This window comes from Phacochoerus africanus, chromosome 8 (assembly GCF_016906955.1).
Source record: "Phacochoerus africanus isolate WHEZ1 chromosome 8, ROS_Pafr_v1, whole genome shotgun sequence".
In the NCBI taxonomy this organism is placed as follows: domain Eukaryota; kingdom Metazoa; phylum Chordata; class Mammalia; order Artiodactyla; family Suidae; genus Phacochoerus; species Phacochoerus africanus.
Genome location: NC_062551.1, coordinates 167708009 through 167724248, shown reverse-complemented (window position 1 = coordinate 167724248; position 16240 = coordinate 167708009). Strand labels below are relative to the sequence as shown.

At 44.4% G+C, this 16240-nt stretch overlaps 1 long non-coding RNA gene across 1 annotated transcript in view; it reads left to right on the top strand.

Annotated features, from left to right (window-relative positions):
• The window catches only part of LOC125132330 (uncharacterized), a 108624-nt gene that overhangs the window by 79646 nt on the left and 12738 nt on the right, over window positions 1-16240 (top strand). Inside the window, exon 3 of the long non-coding RNA XR_007136205.1 lies at window positions 292-495. This is a non-coding gene — a long non-coding RNA (uncharacterized LOC125132330). The remainder of the gene's footprint in view (window positions 1-291; window positions 496-16240) is intronic.

Sequence of the window (16240 nt, the reverse complement as noted above, 5' to 3'; positions counted from 1 at the left end):
TCCTTCAGTTGATGGTTTGGGTTCTGAAAACTGGTTCATGACTAGAAATTGGACGAGGAATTGTGGCTTTCCATGGAGCAGTTGATCAAAGCTTTTTGCTCATTGGTTCTTCAACTCTCTTGAGTATATATCCTAAGTAATTGCCTTGCTGGCTGCCCATCTCTCTTGCCCTTAGAAACGTCATCATCTCTGAGGACCTCCATAGATCTCTGAGGGTCAGGTCCTCCTGGTTGCCACTCTGATTTTGTTGCCCATCGCATTATTAGGCCTCACCTTTCTTCTACCTTCTAGGTGCTGCCACCGGAGCTTCGCTGTTCTGCGATCCAACATCCGTGTTGTTGCCAAGGAGACGGGTTCTACAGTACCTTCTCCTCCCGTCAATCCAAGCCGACAGAGGACGGCCACTGTTGGGCTCTTCAGTGATGCTACTGCCTTCCCTAGTCATCTCATGCTGAGATGTGAACTTAGTTTGGGGTCTGGTGGTGAGGAGAGGAGGTGAGAGCAGGTCCTTGCGAGGGCAGGCGTGGTATTGTGATGTATCTGCCTCACGTGTGTCTTCTCCATGGTCTTCAAGTAAGCACGTCTCTATCGCCCAGTCAGGAGGAGTGGTACACCTCTTCAGGACCAGAAGTTTCAGGGCAGTCCAAGAATCTTAAGGTTCTCAAATGCATCTCTCCGGATAGCACCATTCTCAGGTCACATCCCCTTCCTATCAGAGCATAGGAGATGTGCTCGGGCTGAGAATTCAGTCTGTTCTGAAGTTCTGCTTCTCTTACAAATTTCTCCCTCTCTCTCTCTCTCTCTCTCTCTCTCTCTTTTTTTTTTTTTTTTTGCCAACCTCCAGTTTGTGGGGCCAGGGATCAGATCAGAGCTGCAGTGGCGACCTCCACCACAGCACAGCAATGCCAGATCCTTAACCCACTGTGCCAGGCAGGGGATTGAACCTGCCGTCCCAGCACTCCAGAGAAGCCACTGATCCAGTTTCACCACAGCGGGAACTCTTTCTCTTACAATTAAAGAGCTAGTTTTGTTGCTCTCTGCCTGCAGGAGATGAGGATTTCTTTAAATCCTCATCAACGAGGATCTCTGACTTTCACGCTTTGCTTTAAATCCTCAATGAATAGATGTAATTCTGTCATTTTCTCTCTTCGATAAGTTAATGGCATTTAGCAGCAGCCGTCCAATTTCACAATCCTTATACTTGCTGTTTTCTCCAAACCTCTCAGACCCCTAAAATATTGCCCAGTTTGTGCATCGTCTCCAACCTCTGTGCCATCTAGTTCACTAGCAATGGAAGCGTTGGTATCACCTGTCCACAGCATGCCAGGGACTATCGGCAAGAGCCTGTGTTTTCTGTTCGAAACCTTGTAATTCTGCCTTATAATTTCTGCCTTTCTCTCCAAACTTACCTTCCATTACGTGGTCAGAGGAACATTTGCTCTAGTCATTCTATTCGTTGTTCTTTGAAGACGTGATCCTTTTCTTTGCTGGGTGCCTTTGCATGTACTATTCCCTGTGTGTGAAACGCCCTTCCAGTAGTTGTCTGATGTTTCCCTCCACATTCAGGGAAAGCATTTTCTTTTTAAAATTGAAGTATAATTAACAGACAACATTATATTAGCTTCAGGTGTACAACATACTGACTCAGCATTTGCATACATCATGAGATGACTGCCGTGGTAAATCTAGCTAACATCTGTCACCCTTTAAAACGATTACAATACTATTGACCGCATTTCCCATTCTGTATATTACTTCCTCATGACTTATTTTTAGCTGGAAGTTTGTGCCCCCAATCCCCTTCACCTATTTTGCCCACCCCTCCGCCCAGTGCAAGCATTCTTCATTCCTAAAAGAGTACAAATTGTCTCCAAATCTAGCCAAAGCTGGATGTTCTTCTGTGCTTCTGAGACACTCTATGCTCAGTCTTATCTCAGGAATTATTGCATGTGTTAAATTTAAGTGCATTGCAGATACTCAAATTCTGTTTAAATCAAACCCCCTAGCATCATTTTACTTTTTACCTCTATGTAAGAGGAAAGGAAAATGCCACTGATCCTCTACCAGCTTAGTAAAATAAAGTTGCAAGTATTTATACTTTTTGTAAAATAAAGATGCCAACAATTATTAAGGAAGGCATCTGTATGGTTAGATCATTCAAATGGCTGTTCTCCTACTTTCTGCACATCCTCTGCTTGACCAGGCCATGTTTCACTCACATGACCCTCCAATCCTCTTAATTTTGGGGCTTAATCAGTAATTGCCTGTGTGTTTGCTCTGTGTCTCAGCTGCTGGTTTCCCAGGTAACCGATGAGCCAATCTGACGTCAGTTCCTATAAATGGTAGCCTCCTTCCCCCTCAAGTAGCGGAGACTGCTGCTCGGTCTTGCTTCCCATCTGCCTCACACGGTAGGGTGTCATTCTAGGACCTTTGGCTTCAAACATGTAAGATCCTCTATCTAATAAAACCATTGATGGCTATCTCTGCATCTGGGCTCCTCCTTTAGTCTCTTGGCTGTTCAGCTACAAGGTTGCAGGCCTGCAGGGGTGTAGTCCCGCAATATCCAATAATGCCAGGCCTTTTTGAGATTAAAGTTTATTTTCGTTGGATATACCAGCCATCTCAAAAGCCCTGATGTTGTAAAGGTCTACCTTGTTAGAAATAACGTTTGCAAGAACAGTTGTATGAGGCAGAATCCTTTCTGCTTATCAGTAGCTGGAAGGAAGGAAGGACTGTTTCCTTTTGCCCAGCTAAGAGTTCTTCTACCAGCAGTTAAAAGACACTAGAGTTTAAAGGCGCACAGGAAGGGAGACACAGGTTTGGGAAGGTGGTGTGGGAGAAGTGGCACCTGAGCTAGGTCTTGAAAAGTGAAGAGGAGAGCCGGAGAACCTCCTTGGGGTAGGGAATAGCAAGAGCAAGGATGGTTTGCTGCGTGCGGGGTTTGGTGAAACTGGCTTGGAGAAAGATCGTCGTGGTAATTGGGAAGAGAGTGCTGTTGGGGAGACAGGCTGGAGGAAGATTAAGATGGACCCTGAAAGCCGGGCAAAGGGAGTTTGGATTTAACGTGATAGGAAGAAGGGAGTCATTTGAAACTTTGAGCAGAGCCCTATCGGACAAAAGCAAAGTGTTAGCAAGATTAATTTGATCATACAGGACGAATCAAGCCTCCATATCTCATCCCTTTGGCTTTAAGCTCTTTCTTCCCAAACCCGACCCTGCTTTTTTTAAGGCAGAGGTTCTCAAGTATTTTAGGGTCAGGGAACCCTTTGCGAGTATGATGAAAATCTAGAACTTTTTCTTCAGAAAAACGCAAACTGCAGTGTTTTTGTGAAACCCACCTATGAATTCCAGAATATTTTTCAATTTTAAGAGCTAATGGATTTTAGTAAGATTGAAATGGCTACTATATTTTGGAAGAAGCCAAACAGTTTAATTTTATTGAATAAAAAACTACAAATGGCTATTGTATTTTGTGGACTATTGATTAGGCTACATGTTTACTGTATAAATAAGTGGACTGCAGTCACAGCTCAATATGATTTTTTTTCTCTGGCTGCCCTTGTGGCATATGGAAGTTCCCAGGCCAGAGGTCGAATCTGAGCTGCAGCTGTTACCTACACCACAGCTGTGGCCGTGAGGATTCCTTAATCCACTGCACCAGGCTGGGGATTGAACCAACGCCCCCACAGAGACATTGGCCAGATCTTAACCTGCTCTACCATAGCAGGAACTCCTCAATATAGTTTTGTAATCTTGCATTTTTTTTTTTGGTCTTTTTGCCTTTTTCTTGGGCCGCACCCACGGCATATGGAGGTTCCCAGGCTAGGGGTCTAATCAGAGCCACAGCTGCTGGCCTACACCACAGCCACCGCAACAGGGGATGCGAGCTGCGTCTTCAACCTACACCATAGTTCACGGCAATGCCAGGTCCTTAACCCACTGAGCGAGGCCAGGGATTGAACCTGCAACTTCCCGGTTTCTAGTCAGATTCGTTAACCACTGAGCCGCGATGGGAACTCCTTGCATTCTTATTTAAGGTGTCTTAACCATTTTCCATGTTATTGCATAGTCTCTTAAAATTTTAGTTACCGTTTAATACTCCATTGAATGGATATTCCCTTATAGTTTTTCATGTCGTGGTTTTTAACTTACATATTACAGACTGGGCTAGGGAAGGGATAAATTCCTGGGAGAGGTCAAAGTTTGTGAACATTTTACTTAATGGACAGTACCGCATTGCTTTCCAAAAGAAAGGGCCAATTTAACCTGTAACTCATTAGGAAGAAATATTGTTATGATCATTTGTTTTCTTTGATTGCCACTCTTAGTATCTTCCCACGTTTACTAATTTGCTGTATTTTATTAGAAACTGTTCATGCAGGAGTTGCCGTTGTGGCTCAGTGGTTAACAAATCCAACTAGTATCCGTGAGGACTGGGGTTCCATCCCTGGCCTTGCTCAGCGGGTTAAGGATCTGGTGTTGCTGTGGGCTGTGGTGTAGGTCGCAGATGGGGCTCAGATCCCAAGTTGCTGTGGCTGTGGTGTAGCCCGGCAGCTGTAGCTCAGATTATGGCGTATGAACCTCCATGTGCCGTGGGTGCAGCCCGAAAAAGACAAAAACAAACAAACAAACAAAAAAAGAAATAGTTCATGTAAAATTTAATTATAAAAAGGCAAACATCCATTTCATGAGAAAAGTCTCCGTTGATAGTGTTATATCTTAAAAAGCAAGAGAGCTCCTTTCTACAGACGCACAGACTAGAGAACGGATTTGTGGTGGTGGAGGGGGAGGAGGAAGGATGGATGGGGACTTTGGGGTTGGCAGGTGCGTTTATTACACTTAGAGTGGACGGGCAATGGGCTCGCAGGGAACCGCATCCAGTCTCTCGGGACAGACCGTGATGGAAGAGACAGGAGGGGAAGAATGTGCACGTCTCTGTGACTGGGGCGCCACGCGCACAGCAGAAGTGGACGCAGCCCTGTAAGTAACTCTCAATAAAAATAAAAATTTACAAGAAAGAGAGCTCCTTTCTAAATGTGGGTGAAGGAAATCTCTCCTAGAGAACGGGTTTGTATGAGGATGGTAAAGAAGTTCCCTGGGTCAGGATCAGGACGTGTAAATTTGCGGTTGTTCTTTCAGATGCTGGCTGGAGTGGCTTTTAGCTCTTAATATTGCTGTGTTCTGTACACATCTTTAGATCCTTACATAAAAGATTGCTTTCACATGACTATGACAGAGAAAGCAGGGCTTCTCAAATACGGAAAGTGGAAAATGAAGATTTGACTGAAAGTCCCCAACTAGCAGAGGGAAGGATTATGCTTAGAGCAAACAGTAAACAGCTCATATGCTCATAAATGGCCATATCCTAGAAATTCGTAGCAACACCTTATTTCCCCATCAAGACTAGCAAATTCAGCCTCTGAAATTTTATTTTTTTATTAAGCATCGTATTAAGTTATTTAAAGTTTATTATTCACTTAATCCTCAAAACAACTGTTATTTAAAATAACAGGTACTACTATTATTTTCATTTCACAGGTGAAAAAAACAGAGTCATACAAATTCACTAATTTGCCTAAGGTATGGCAGAAATTGTAATTGGGATTCAAACCCCTGGCTTGAGTCCACATTCTTAACCACCACATATCATGATATAGCAGCTTAGATCCAATCAGTCAATACATTAAAAAATGTTAAATTGCCACACAAAATCAGCTTCTGAAATTTTAAATCTAAAAAGGATATAACCAATCCCATTCTAGCACATGAAAGTGAGATTTTTTCCTTTTTATTTTATTGAAATATAGCTGATATACAATGTTGTGTTAATTAGTACAGCAAAATGACTCAGTTATATGTGTATACTTTTTCATATTATTTTCCATTATGGTTTATCACAGGCTATTGAATATAGTTCCCTGTGCTATACAGTGGGGACCTTGTTTTTTATCCATCCTATATATAATAGTTTGCCTCTGCTAATCCCAAACTCCCAATCCTTCCCTCCCCTACTCCCCTTCTTCTTGGCAAACAGAAATCTGTTCTCAATGTCTGTGAGTCTGTTTTTATCTCGTAGATACGTCCATTTGTCTCATGTTTCAGGTTCCACCTAAAAGTGATATCATAATAGTATTTGTCTTTCTCTTTCTGACTTGCTTCACTTAGTATGTAATTCTAGGTCCATCGTGATGCTTCAAATGACATTATTTCATTCTTTTTAATGGTTGAGTAATATTCCATTGCACATATGTACCACACCTTCTTTATCTATTCATCTGTTGGTAGACATTTAGGTTAGGATTTTGTTGTTGTTATTGTTTGTTTTTTAAAGTTTTTTTGGCTTCATCAGCCAGCATGTGGAATTTCCCAGGCCAGGGATCAAACTTGTGCCACAGCAGCAACCTGAACCCAGCAGTGATAATGCTGGGTCCTTAAACTGTTGAGCCACCAGAGAACTCCTAGACATTTTTTTTTTTTGAAAGTTTCTCAAATTCAGGGTTCCTAGCTGTGGGTCTTTGGGCAGACAACCTATTCTCTTTTTACATTAGTTTCCTTGATGCGAAATGAAGATAATAACACCTACCTCATAGGGTTGTTGTGAGAATTGATACACATAAAGTGCTTAGAAGAGTCCCTGGCCCCCTGCAAGCATTAGCTGTTATTAACACTATTATTGTAACTATTGGGTTAGAATTAAAATTATGTTAGGCGTTCCCGTCGTGGCTCAGCAGTTAACAAACCCTACTAGTATCCATGAGGACGTGGGTTCAGTCCCTGGCCTCGCTCAGTAGGTTAAGGATCCAGCGTTGCCGTGAGCTGTGATGTAGATCACAGACGTGGTTCAGATCCCGCGTTGCTGTGGCTCTGGCGTAGGCTGGCGGCTGCAGCTCTGATTGGACCCCTAGCCTGGCAACCTCCATATGATGTGGGTGTGGCCCTAAAAAGCAAAAAAAAAAAAAAAAAGTTAGAATTTGAATTTTAGTTTTTTTTTTTTTTTTTTGTCTTTTTGCTATTTCTTTGGGCCGCTCCCGCAGCATATGGAGGTTCCCAGGCTAGGGGTTGAATCGGAGCTGCAGCCACCGGCCTACGCCAGAGCCACAGCAACTCGGAATCCGAGCCGCGTCTGCAACCTACACCACAGCTCACGGCAACGCCGGATCGTTAACCCACTGAGCAAGGGCAGGGACCGAACCCGCAACCTCATGGTTCCTAGTCGGATTCGTTAACCACTGCGCCACGACGGGGACTCCGAATTTTAATATTCTTTATAAGTTCTGTTAGTGTTTATCTTTTGAAAAAATCTAGGAAAATATACATTTAAAAAATGTTCGCAGATATAGAGAACAGACTTGTGGTTGCCAAGGGGGAGAGGGGAGGGAGGGGGATGGACGGGGACTTTGGGGTTAGCAAATGCAAACTTGCTATATTCAGAATGGATCAGCAGTGAGGTCCTACCCTATAGCACAGGGAACTATATCCAGTCTCTTGGGCTAGAACATGATAGACTCTGAGAAAAAGCAACGTGCACGGCCTTGTAAATCAACTACTCTTTAATAAAAAAAATTAAGGAAAGGCTTGCTGTAGGAGGGTGAGGAAACGCATGTTACCTGTGTGACAGTCCGCGACGTACTGTCCGCGGGAGATGTGTGTATTGTGTGGTAAGTTGGTTGAGTCTTGTGTTACAGGGTCCAAAGCAGTTTTTCTCATAGGGGGTCAAGCAAATTGGGAAACCAGTATGAAGAGTGACTGTTGACAATGATGTTGAACCACGTAAGAATGACTTTAACCCCCAAAATCAGTGTTAGCAGGTAAGGTCCCTGGCGCCCAGGGGTTTTGCTTTAAGGCGTGTTTATGCGAGAGTGATCTGTCCCCCCCGCGGGCTCTTGTCGGCGACTCCCAGATACAGAGGATAAAATCTTAGTGTCGTCGTGGTCTGGCCCTGCTCAGGCCTAGCCCTTCACAGAGTGGCCGAGGGAATGAGTGATGGCAACTGAAGCTGCGAAGACACGCAAGGTTCAGATACAGAGAGTCTTGTGTTTCCCTGGGAAGTTTGGGCTTTATCCCTGGGACAGTGGGGTCCAGAGAAGGATTTTTAAGTGGGGAGTGGCAATTGAATGCTAGGAAAATCACATTGGTAACAGGGTGGACTATTAGGTAGGTCCGTGTGGATTTGGGGAGGCCAGTTAGGAGGCTGGAGTCCCGGGGAGAGATTAATGAATTCATTATAGATCTGTGGCGATCATTCATGGTCAAGTATTACCCAACTACTTTATGAACACTGTCTTGTTTAATGTTTCCAACAGCTTATGAGGTTAGTGTTATCTTTGTTTTCCATATTGCAGAATTGAGGGGTAAACCAGGTAGGCAATTTGCTCAGGGCAGCACACAGATTATGATTCAGGAGCTGAGTTTCTAACCCTGGTGTGTCTAGTTTCAAAGCCCACGGTCTTGACCAGTGCCTACACTATTATTCTACTGACATGAGCTATAACAGGAGCAGCGTGGGTGGGAACAGACAGCTAAATGTAGAGATACTGAAGAGACGGCAAGCAAGACCTGTGACTGTTGAGAAACAAGAACGGAGGGAAGGGGAGGAGCTGAAGCGGACCTCAGAAGCACAGGGCCAGGGTGGCAGGAAACCCCACTCCTGACTGTTTCTATGTGGACACACTTTTTTCTTTTTTCTTTTTAGGGCCACATCTGTGGCATATGGAAGTTCCCAGGCTATGGGTCGAATTGGAGCTTTAGCTGCCGGGCTATACCACAGCCACACCAACATGGGATATGAGCTGCGTCTGCAACCTATACCACGGCCCATGACAACACCGGATCCCTAACCCACTGAGTGAGGCCAGGGATTGAACCCGTGTCCTCAAGGATACTAGCTGGGTTCGGTACTGCTGAGGCACAATGGGACTCCCATGTGTGGGGGCAGTTTTAAAGAGGAACCCTCCTGACCTCGCTCTGTTTCCTCATTCTTCTCTCCTTCAAGGAGCAAAGAAAAGTGGCCAAACTGGTAAGTTTGGAAAAGGCTGACCTACTTGGTTCAGTGCCTTCCTCTTTTCTCTTTGGGGCGGGTCTGCTCTTCCATGTCATACATTTTATTGGGTTGGTCACCAAGTGGGAGGCGTGAAGAACCCAGAGCTGTCTTTGTCTGCTTGGGTGTGTCAGTTAGGATTAACTTTGCTGCAGGGAGCAGACATAAAAAATAGTAAAACTTAAATGGATTGGGAAATTTTTGTTTGTTTGTTTGTTTAAAAAGCTCCAGAGGTAGGCAGTCCAAGGCCAGTATGATGGCTTTGTGCCCCCAAGGTCCTCAAGGACCTAGTTGCTTCCTGCTTATTGCACAGTAATACCTAGAGTACAGGGTGCTCTGAGGACAAAAAACTAGTATATGCTAGCCGTTGCATCTGTGTCCCAGGCAGCAGGATGGAGGAAGGGAGGAGGGAGAGATGAAGAAGGCATGGAGGCAAATTTTAGGGAGGTTTTCCTTGAAGCTGCCTTGTAGAACTTCTGTTTAAATCCTCTTGGCCTGTGTAACTTGCTACAAGGAAAACTAGCAACTTTAGTCTTTACTCCAAGAAACCATTTCTTCAGCCATGAATTGTGAAGTCTATTAAATGAAAGGGAAGACAGCTATTAGGGGACAATCAGTAGCCTCTGCTGCATGAGTTGTCTGCCTATGTCAGGGATGAAGTTGACTAGCCCACTTTCCGCAGGTCTGAACCTCGTCCTCCAAACGAACTCTTAGCAGGAAGGAGCAGAGCTTCATCTCCATCTCTCTTATGCCCGTGTCGGGTTCTTGGTCTTCCCAGCCTGTTCCCTGGACATTGGTGTTTGACGTAAGACACCCTCCCAAGTCAATTTTACAACCAATCTTGCCAAGTAGATAAACTCTCTCTCTTCTTTCGAGGAGGAGTGGATAGAGGGGTTAAGAGAAAGCTCTAAAGTGCCACCTTCTTCCCCATCCCTTCCCAGGGGAGTGGAGCAGAAATTTCCCATGGAGACATTAGGACAGGTTATGGCAGCCCGGCATCCCTCCACCCCCACCCCCAGCTGATATTATGGGTGGCAGTTGCTTATTCAACCTACAATCAGGAATATCTACATTCATAACATTTTTTTTAGAGCTAACACCTTCAGAGTATGCTTTTCTCTATGCCCCCCAAAATGTAGATTTATTTATTTTTGTCTTTTTAAGGCTGCACCTGCAGCATATGGAGGTTCCTAGGCTAGGGGTCGAATCAGAGCTGTAGCCGCTGGCCTCTGCCACAGCCACAGCCACAAGGGATTTGAGCCGCACCTGCAATCTACACCACAGCTTATGGCAATGCTGGATCCTTAACTTATTAAGCAAGGATAGGGATCGAACCTGTGTCCTCATGGATGCTGGTCAGATTTGTTTCTGCTGAGCCATGACGCGAACTCTGCAAAATGTTCAAATTTATTCTCTGTTCAGATAACACACCTACTGTAATTTATTGGGGCCTTTCAAAGAGAGCTCTGAGTCTTCACTTTCTCTTCCTTGCCCCCCTCTCATTCTGACTTTGACATTCCTCAGATCCTCTCTGATGTGAAAGCTTGTCTGACTACCTGCTCCTTGGGACAGTATTTAACTCTTCTTGTTTCTGCTGGCTTCCTGTTGGATTTCACTTTCGAAGAAGTCTGTTACCTATTTCTGTAAGTCTCTCATCACTGAAGGGAGTTGAAGTTCCTTGAGCTCACTGATGGAGAGTTAGGTGAGCTGTATAGGTCTTTGAGATTGGTTGGTTTTGAAATGTTTCTCCCATCTTAGTTCTACCCCATGGATGTCTTTCCAGGTCCTTTTAGGAAAAGCCATCCCCTGAGCCTGAGGGTGAAGAGAGGGAATGGTTGCTTTATATATTTGTCTACTGAACGGCGAATGCAGAATCCAGATTGACCGCTGTCCTGTGTCCTCAAGGCCAGGTCTAACAAGGAATAAGAGAAGCTACCAGTGGCGATGTTAGAAGAGACCTCAAATTGGGAAAAGGAACATACCCTGCAAGGGCAGGGATACAAAACGAATACAGTCTAGCCATCACATTTGTGTTCCAGGTAGCAGGAGGGAGGAAGGAGAGATGAGGAGTCGAGATTTCTCACCAATCGAGTAAACAGCCCCGAGATTTCTTACCAGTTTGACCAAAAGGTCCATGGTTACCAGGGGCGAGAACTCCAGGAAGCTCTCCGCCAACTCCTGGAGGGCTGCCCTTAGCGGCGAAGGCCTTAAATGCACCCCAGAGAACAGCCATTTACTCTACGGCCAGGGGTGATTCCCAGCTGATACAGGAGCATGTCTGGAAAGTGGTAAATATACGGTGGTGGTGGAGAGAGTTGTGTCCCAGGAGAGAGGTGAGAAGACACGGCCATCGGTGGTAGGAGAGCGAATTTTCCAGACTGGAGTTAGGGGTGGGAGTCAAACCTGGGGTCAGTAAAAATGTTATCAGTGACGTGCTTCTCTGTGAAGGTAAGATGTCAGCATGGTATCCATTCATCCAAGCATTTGAGTGCTTACTGGAGCTAGGCATTGGGGATATCAAGATAGTCAGAAGGCATATCCACGCCCTTGCGAAATGTATGGTGCAGGAGGAGATTCAGACACGAAACAGTTTCACAAGTTAGTGAGGAGGGTTTGGATTGTGAAGGGCAAGTACAGAGTCTCGTGAGAGCTTATATTGGTGGGCTTTGAGGGAGCTCAATAGGAAACACCTCTCTTTTTCCCACCCGAGTTTAGAACCAAGACACATGGGAGTCAGGCAGATAAGCGTGAAAACGATAGCTCTTTTACTGACCTACTAATTGACTTGCTAACACCAATCAGTTTTACCATTTCAGGGCAAAGCCTTTCTAGGTGAACTTGAGCTTGAGACTTGAGAGATAAGTAGGCATTAGCCAGATATATGGGATGGGGAGAGATGGAAATGGGGAGGGAAATTTCTAGTTAGTGGAAACAGCCTCAAGATGGGAAGAAGCATAGTATGTTCAGGGAACTGTGAGAATGTTGGAATAGTTGAAGCACAGGAAGGGAGGGAAAATGGTTTGAGATGAAGTTACAGAGGTGGTCTGGGGCTAGGTTATATTTTATCCTAAGAGTAACTAAAAGATAATCAAGGTTTTAAGCAAATACATGGCCTTCAGTTTTGTGGCTTAAGAAGATCAGTTTGTTGTATGGGAAATAGATGGCAGTGCAGCAAGAATGGACACAGGGCGTCCAGTTTGGAGGTTGTTACAGTGGCCCGGGGAGAGGTGACAATGACTCAAACGAGTGGGTTGCAGTGGGCTCACTGGGACTTGGTGATTATATGGGATTTGCAGAGGGGGGCTGTGGATTAAGGATGCTTCCTAGATACCCGACTTGAGTGCCATTTCCCAAGAGCAAGAAGACGGGAGGGAGAGGTAGATTTGTTGAGAAAGATGTCTGTTTTTTGATATTTTGAGTTGAGGCGCTTGAATGGGATGTCAAACAGTTGGATTTTGTTTTTGAAGCTGAGAGGAAAGTTCTGGGATGGTGATAGATTGGAAAGTTATTATGAATAAAGCTATAGCGGTGATGATATTGACCAGACAGAGTGTGGGGAGAAATGAAAAGAGAACCTAAGGCTGATCCCCAGGAGCTCCAGCCTCTAAAGGTCCTGTTGAATCAGAAGGAGCTGGGAAAGGAGCCTGAGGAGGAGGAGGAGGAGTATTTGACGTGGAGAGTCTTGTCCGCTCTCTTAATCTGTAGAAGTGGACCTCATACACAGTAGAGTAGATTCTTGCCTCCACTGTGGGAGCCCGGTGCTGGCACAGTTCCTCTTGCTGCTACAGCTCTGCCAGTCCTGAAGGGCTCAGCATCTCTGAAAGAAGGAACAAGGGAAACACCAGGAGAGGCAGCTGTACTTATTGTGGCAGGTCCTCAGGTGAGCTAGAATCCTCTTACATCGAACATCCTCTTGTGAGTTGGTCCTTCCCTTCTCTTCTGTTTTCCCAGGAATTCCTACCTGCCCTGTTGGGGCTCCTTGGATTTTTTAATTGTCCTAAATACCATTTCCAATGTCTTTATTTCCTCTGTCCCTTAAACACCTACCACATGTATGGATAATAGAGACGTGGTTATATTCAATCTCCTTAACATTTGTCGGGCTGTGGTCCCTCTTCCCATTTCTTTCCTGTTCTCCCTAGATTTTTTAGGGCCATATTTGGATCATGCCAAGTCACACCTGAGAGGCAGATCTTATGCTGTGCTCAGGTAAAACAAGCAGAGCTCAAGAGGAAGTTAGGTTCTCTTTTTGAATCTCTTCAGAGACTTTGGGGGTTTTCTATTTCATGCACATCTCTGATTCTGGCAGAGGCTATGTATGTAACTTTCCTTCCTTCCTTCCTTCCTTCCTTCCTTCCTTCCTTCCTTCCTTTCTTCCTCCCTCCCTCCCTCCCTTCCTCCCTCCCTCCCTCCCTCCCCCCTCCCTCCCCCCTCCCTCCCTCCAATATTTGCTAAAAGTCAAGTCACTGAATTTAGGTCTGTGGACACAAAGATGAATAAGCAGTTCTGTCCTTTTCACTCGCACCAGGATTATTCTCTTTGCTTTTACTTGGTGCCATAATCTTGCTCTGCTTTTTGATCAAAGAGCAGAGGAGAAATTTTGCTTGTGCTCTGGAGTTCGATTTTCTGAAACTTGAGGTGGAAACTCTCAGGCCACAAATGGTCTTCAGTCTTTATGTTCCTTGTGGATATTTTGATGTAGGACAAGGCAAGAGGAGGATTTAGCTCAAAGTCTACCACTCTGGGTTTGTGTTCTACTTCCCACTTCCCGCACAGCCTCTCTGGAACGCTCACGATAGGACTTCAGCTAAGGAAAAGAGTAGGCTTGTTACTTTTTCTTTCACCTACCTGTTGCAATATAATAATGTTTAATAGTCAAACAACTACATTTTGTCTACTGTTTTGAAATCGTATCTCCTAGGACGTAAGGCTAGAATGGCACAATTCACTATTCATGGAAATGCATTTATAGACAGTCAGCCATAAGTCCCATGCCAATTTATGTTGCGCATTTAAATACTAGTTTGATCTACTTTTTTTCTTGTTTGGTTGGTGGACTTGAGAGCAGACAAAAATGCGAAGATAAAGATCTGAGAGGGAGAAGTGAAATCCGATTGTTCCATCCTCACTGGGAAATGCTTTGTTGATGAGGTGGGTGTGGAGGAGCATGTTGGATGAGTGGGAGCTGAAGAAATCTCCCGTGTAGCCACTTACTCTTACTGCCTTGAGTGTTTCCTGGGTAAAGTTTGCTTGCAGGCTAGCAGTCTATAGCCGCTGTTTTAGTTATTCTTAACTAGGGTTCCCATCAGATACTGAAGCGTGTTTCCAGTCTCTACCCTGGAGGTTTTGATTTGAGGGACGTATGTGTATTTTGTGAAAGTTCTCTGTGGACTCCAGGAGATCTACTGGTCTACAAGATCCTGGGCTAGAGGACACTGTTAATTTCCCTCGGCTCCAAACTCAGAAAGGGAGAAGACTATAAACATGGGACCCGAGCAGGATTAGAGTAGGTTAGTAATGACTTACAAGCTTTTTCCTTCTGCTCCTTATGACTAGACTCAGAAGCGACCCATTTGTATGGTCCAGGTTCTGTATTGCCTTGAGCATGGTTGAGGGGAAGCTTATAAATATGTTTTGCTGCTTTGTATCTGAAAGGCAAACATTGGGATTGTTCCAGGGATATGGTTTTAAATGAGTTTCCAGTTTGGTTTGCTTTTGCTTTGTTTGATTTAATTCTGCTGAAACCCTTGAGCTTCCCTAGTTTGGGGCAGGAATAACTTGTTTTTTCACAGATAGAAAGTTTACTCTTCCAAATGATATCCATCCATCCATCCATCCATCCAACAAACATTATTGGATACTCATTGTTCTTTAAGTAGACTGGCAACTATATGGAAGGAACTGCAGCTAGAGTTCCTTGCAGATGGTATAGGAACACACTTCTCAAATTTGAGACAATTGAAATTGCAGGGATACAGAGCAGGGTGCCATGTGCATCTTCTTGGCCAGAAGGTATTTATATAAGAAAAGTGGGAAAATAAAAAAAAAATTTAAAAAAAATAGCAAAAGCATAAAGAAAAAAAAAAGAAAAACAGTTTAGTGTATTCAAACTTTGTGCAAAATTCCAAAGATTTCATAAGACGGTTGTGTAAGAAGTTTATTTTTCACAGCAGGACGCGTTCCTCTCTTTCCCCAGACCCTTCACAGAGCACACGGACATGTGCATTTACAGTATTTCAAAGGAAAACCCGGAGAAGCCCTGAATGGAGAGGGGGCGATGGGGAGAGGGAGGGGGAGAGGGACTGAGATATTTGACTTTTCAGACAATCTTGTTGGAACTTCCTCCTCCCAGTAACTTTCACATTAACAGGTTTTCAGAACCCCAAACACAGTGCTACTCCTCTCCTAGAACAAGGGGAAGGACCACGGCTCTGGGCGTCCCAGAGTTCCCATGAGGGGGAACTGTCAACCAAGGTAACACAGGTGGCAGATGGTCAGGGCAATTCCAGTCAAGGAGTGAAGCCTTCATATCAACTCAGCCCATAAACATTCAAACAGAAACTCTACCAGTATTTACATAACTTCTGGTCCTATGATCTGGGCACCCAAGTCTGTCTATAAAGTATGATGAATTTAGATATTTATTTTTTCGTATCTTTTGATTGATGTGCTGTCCTTATCTTATACCACAGGCAAACAATTTTCTACTTGAATTATAGACAAAATGATCCCCTTGCCCTGAACTTTATTCATTTGTAGTTAGGGAAACTTGGCCAGGGGCAAAGAAGACTGGATCTGAGCCCTGTCTGTGAGTCCTTGGCCTGACCCCTGATTAATCAGTATAAATGACCTGCTCTGTGTATGCCACACCTGAGCTCCCGGTTCCAGTCAGCTCCAGAAGTTGAGTTTACCTCTGGCTGCCGAAATTTCTGTCATAGGCAGTCAGGGGAGCTGGTCAAATGAGAGTGAATGTGTACATTACAGTAATAAAAATTTATATGTAAACACTCATTTCAGAAGACTTTGGGAGGCTGCTTTGAGGGGTAGGTAAATTTGATAACCTTTGGTGCATTCAGTTGACTAAAGTTTGGAGGGATCTATAATATTCTCTTTGTTCTTTTTAAGCACTTGCAGATGTCTTTTTAAAAAAACCTCCATAGACCCTTAGCTGTCTTTGTGTCTCTAAAGATTTGCATTTCTTGG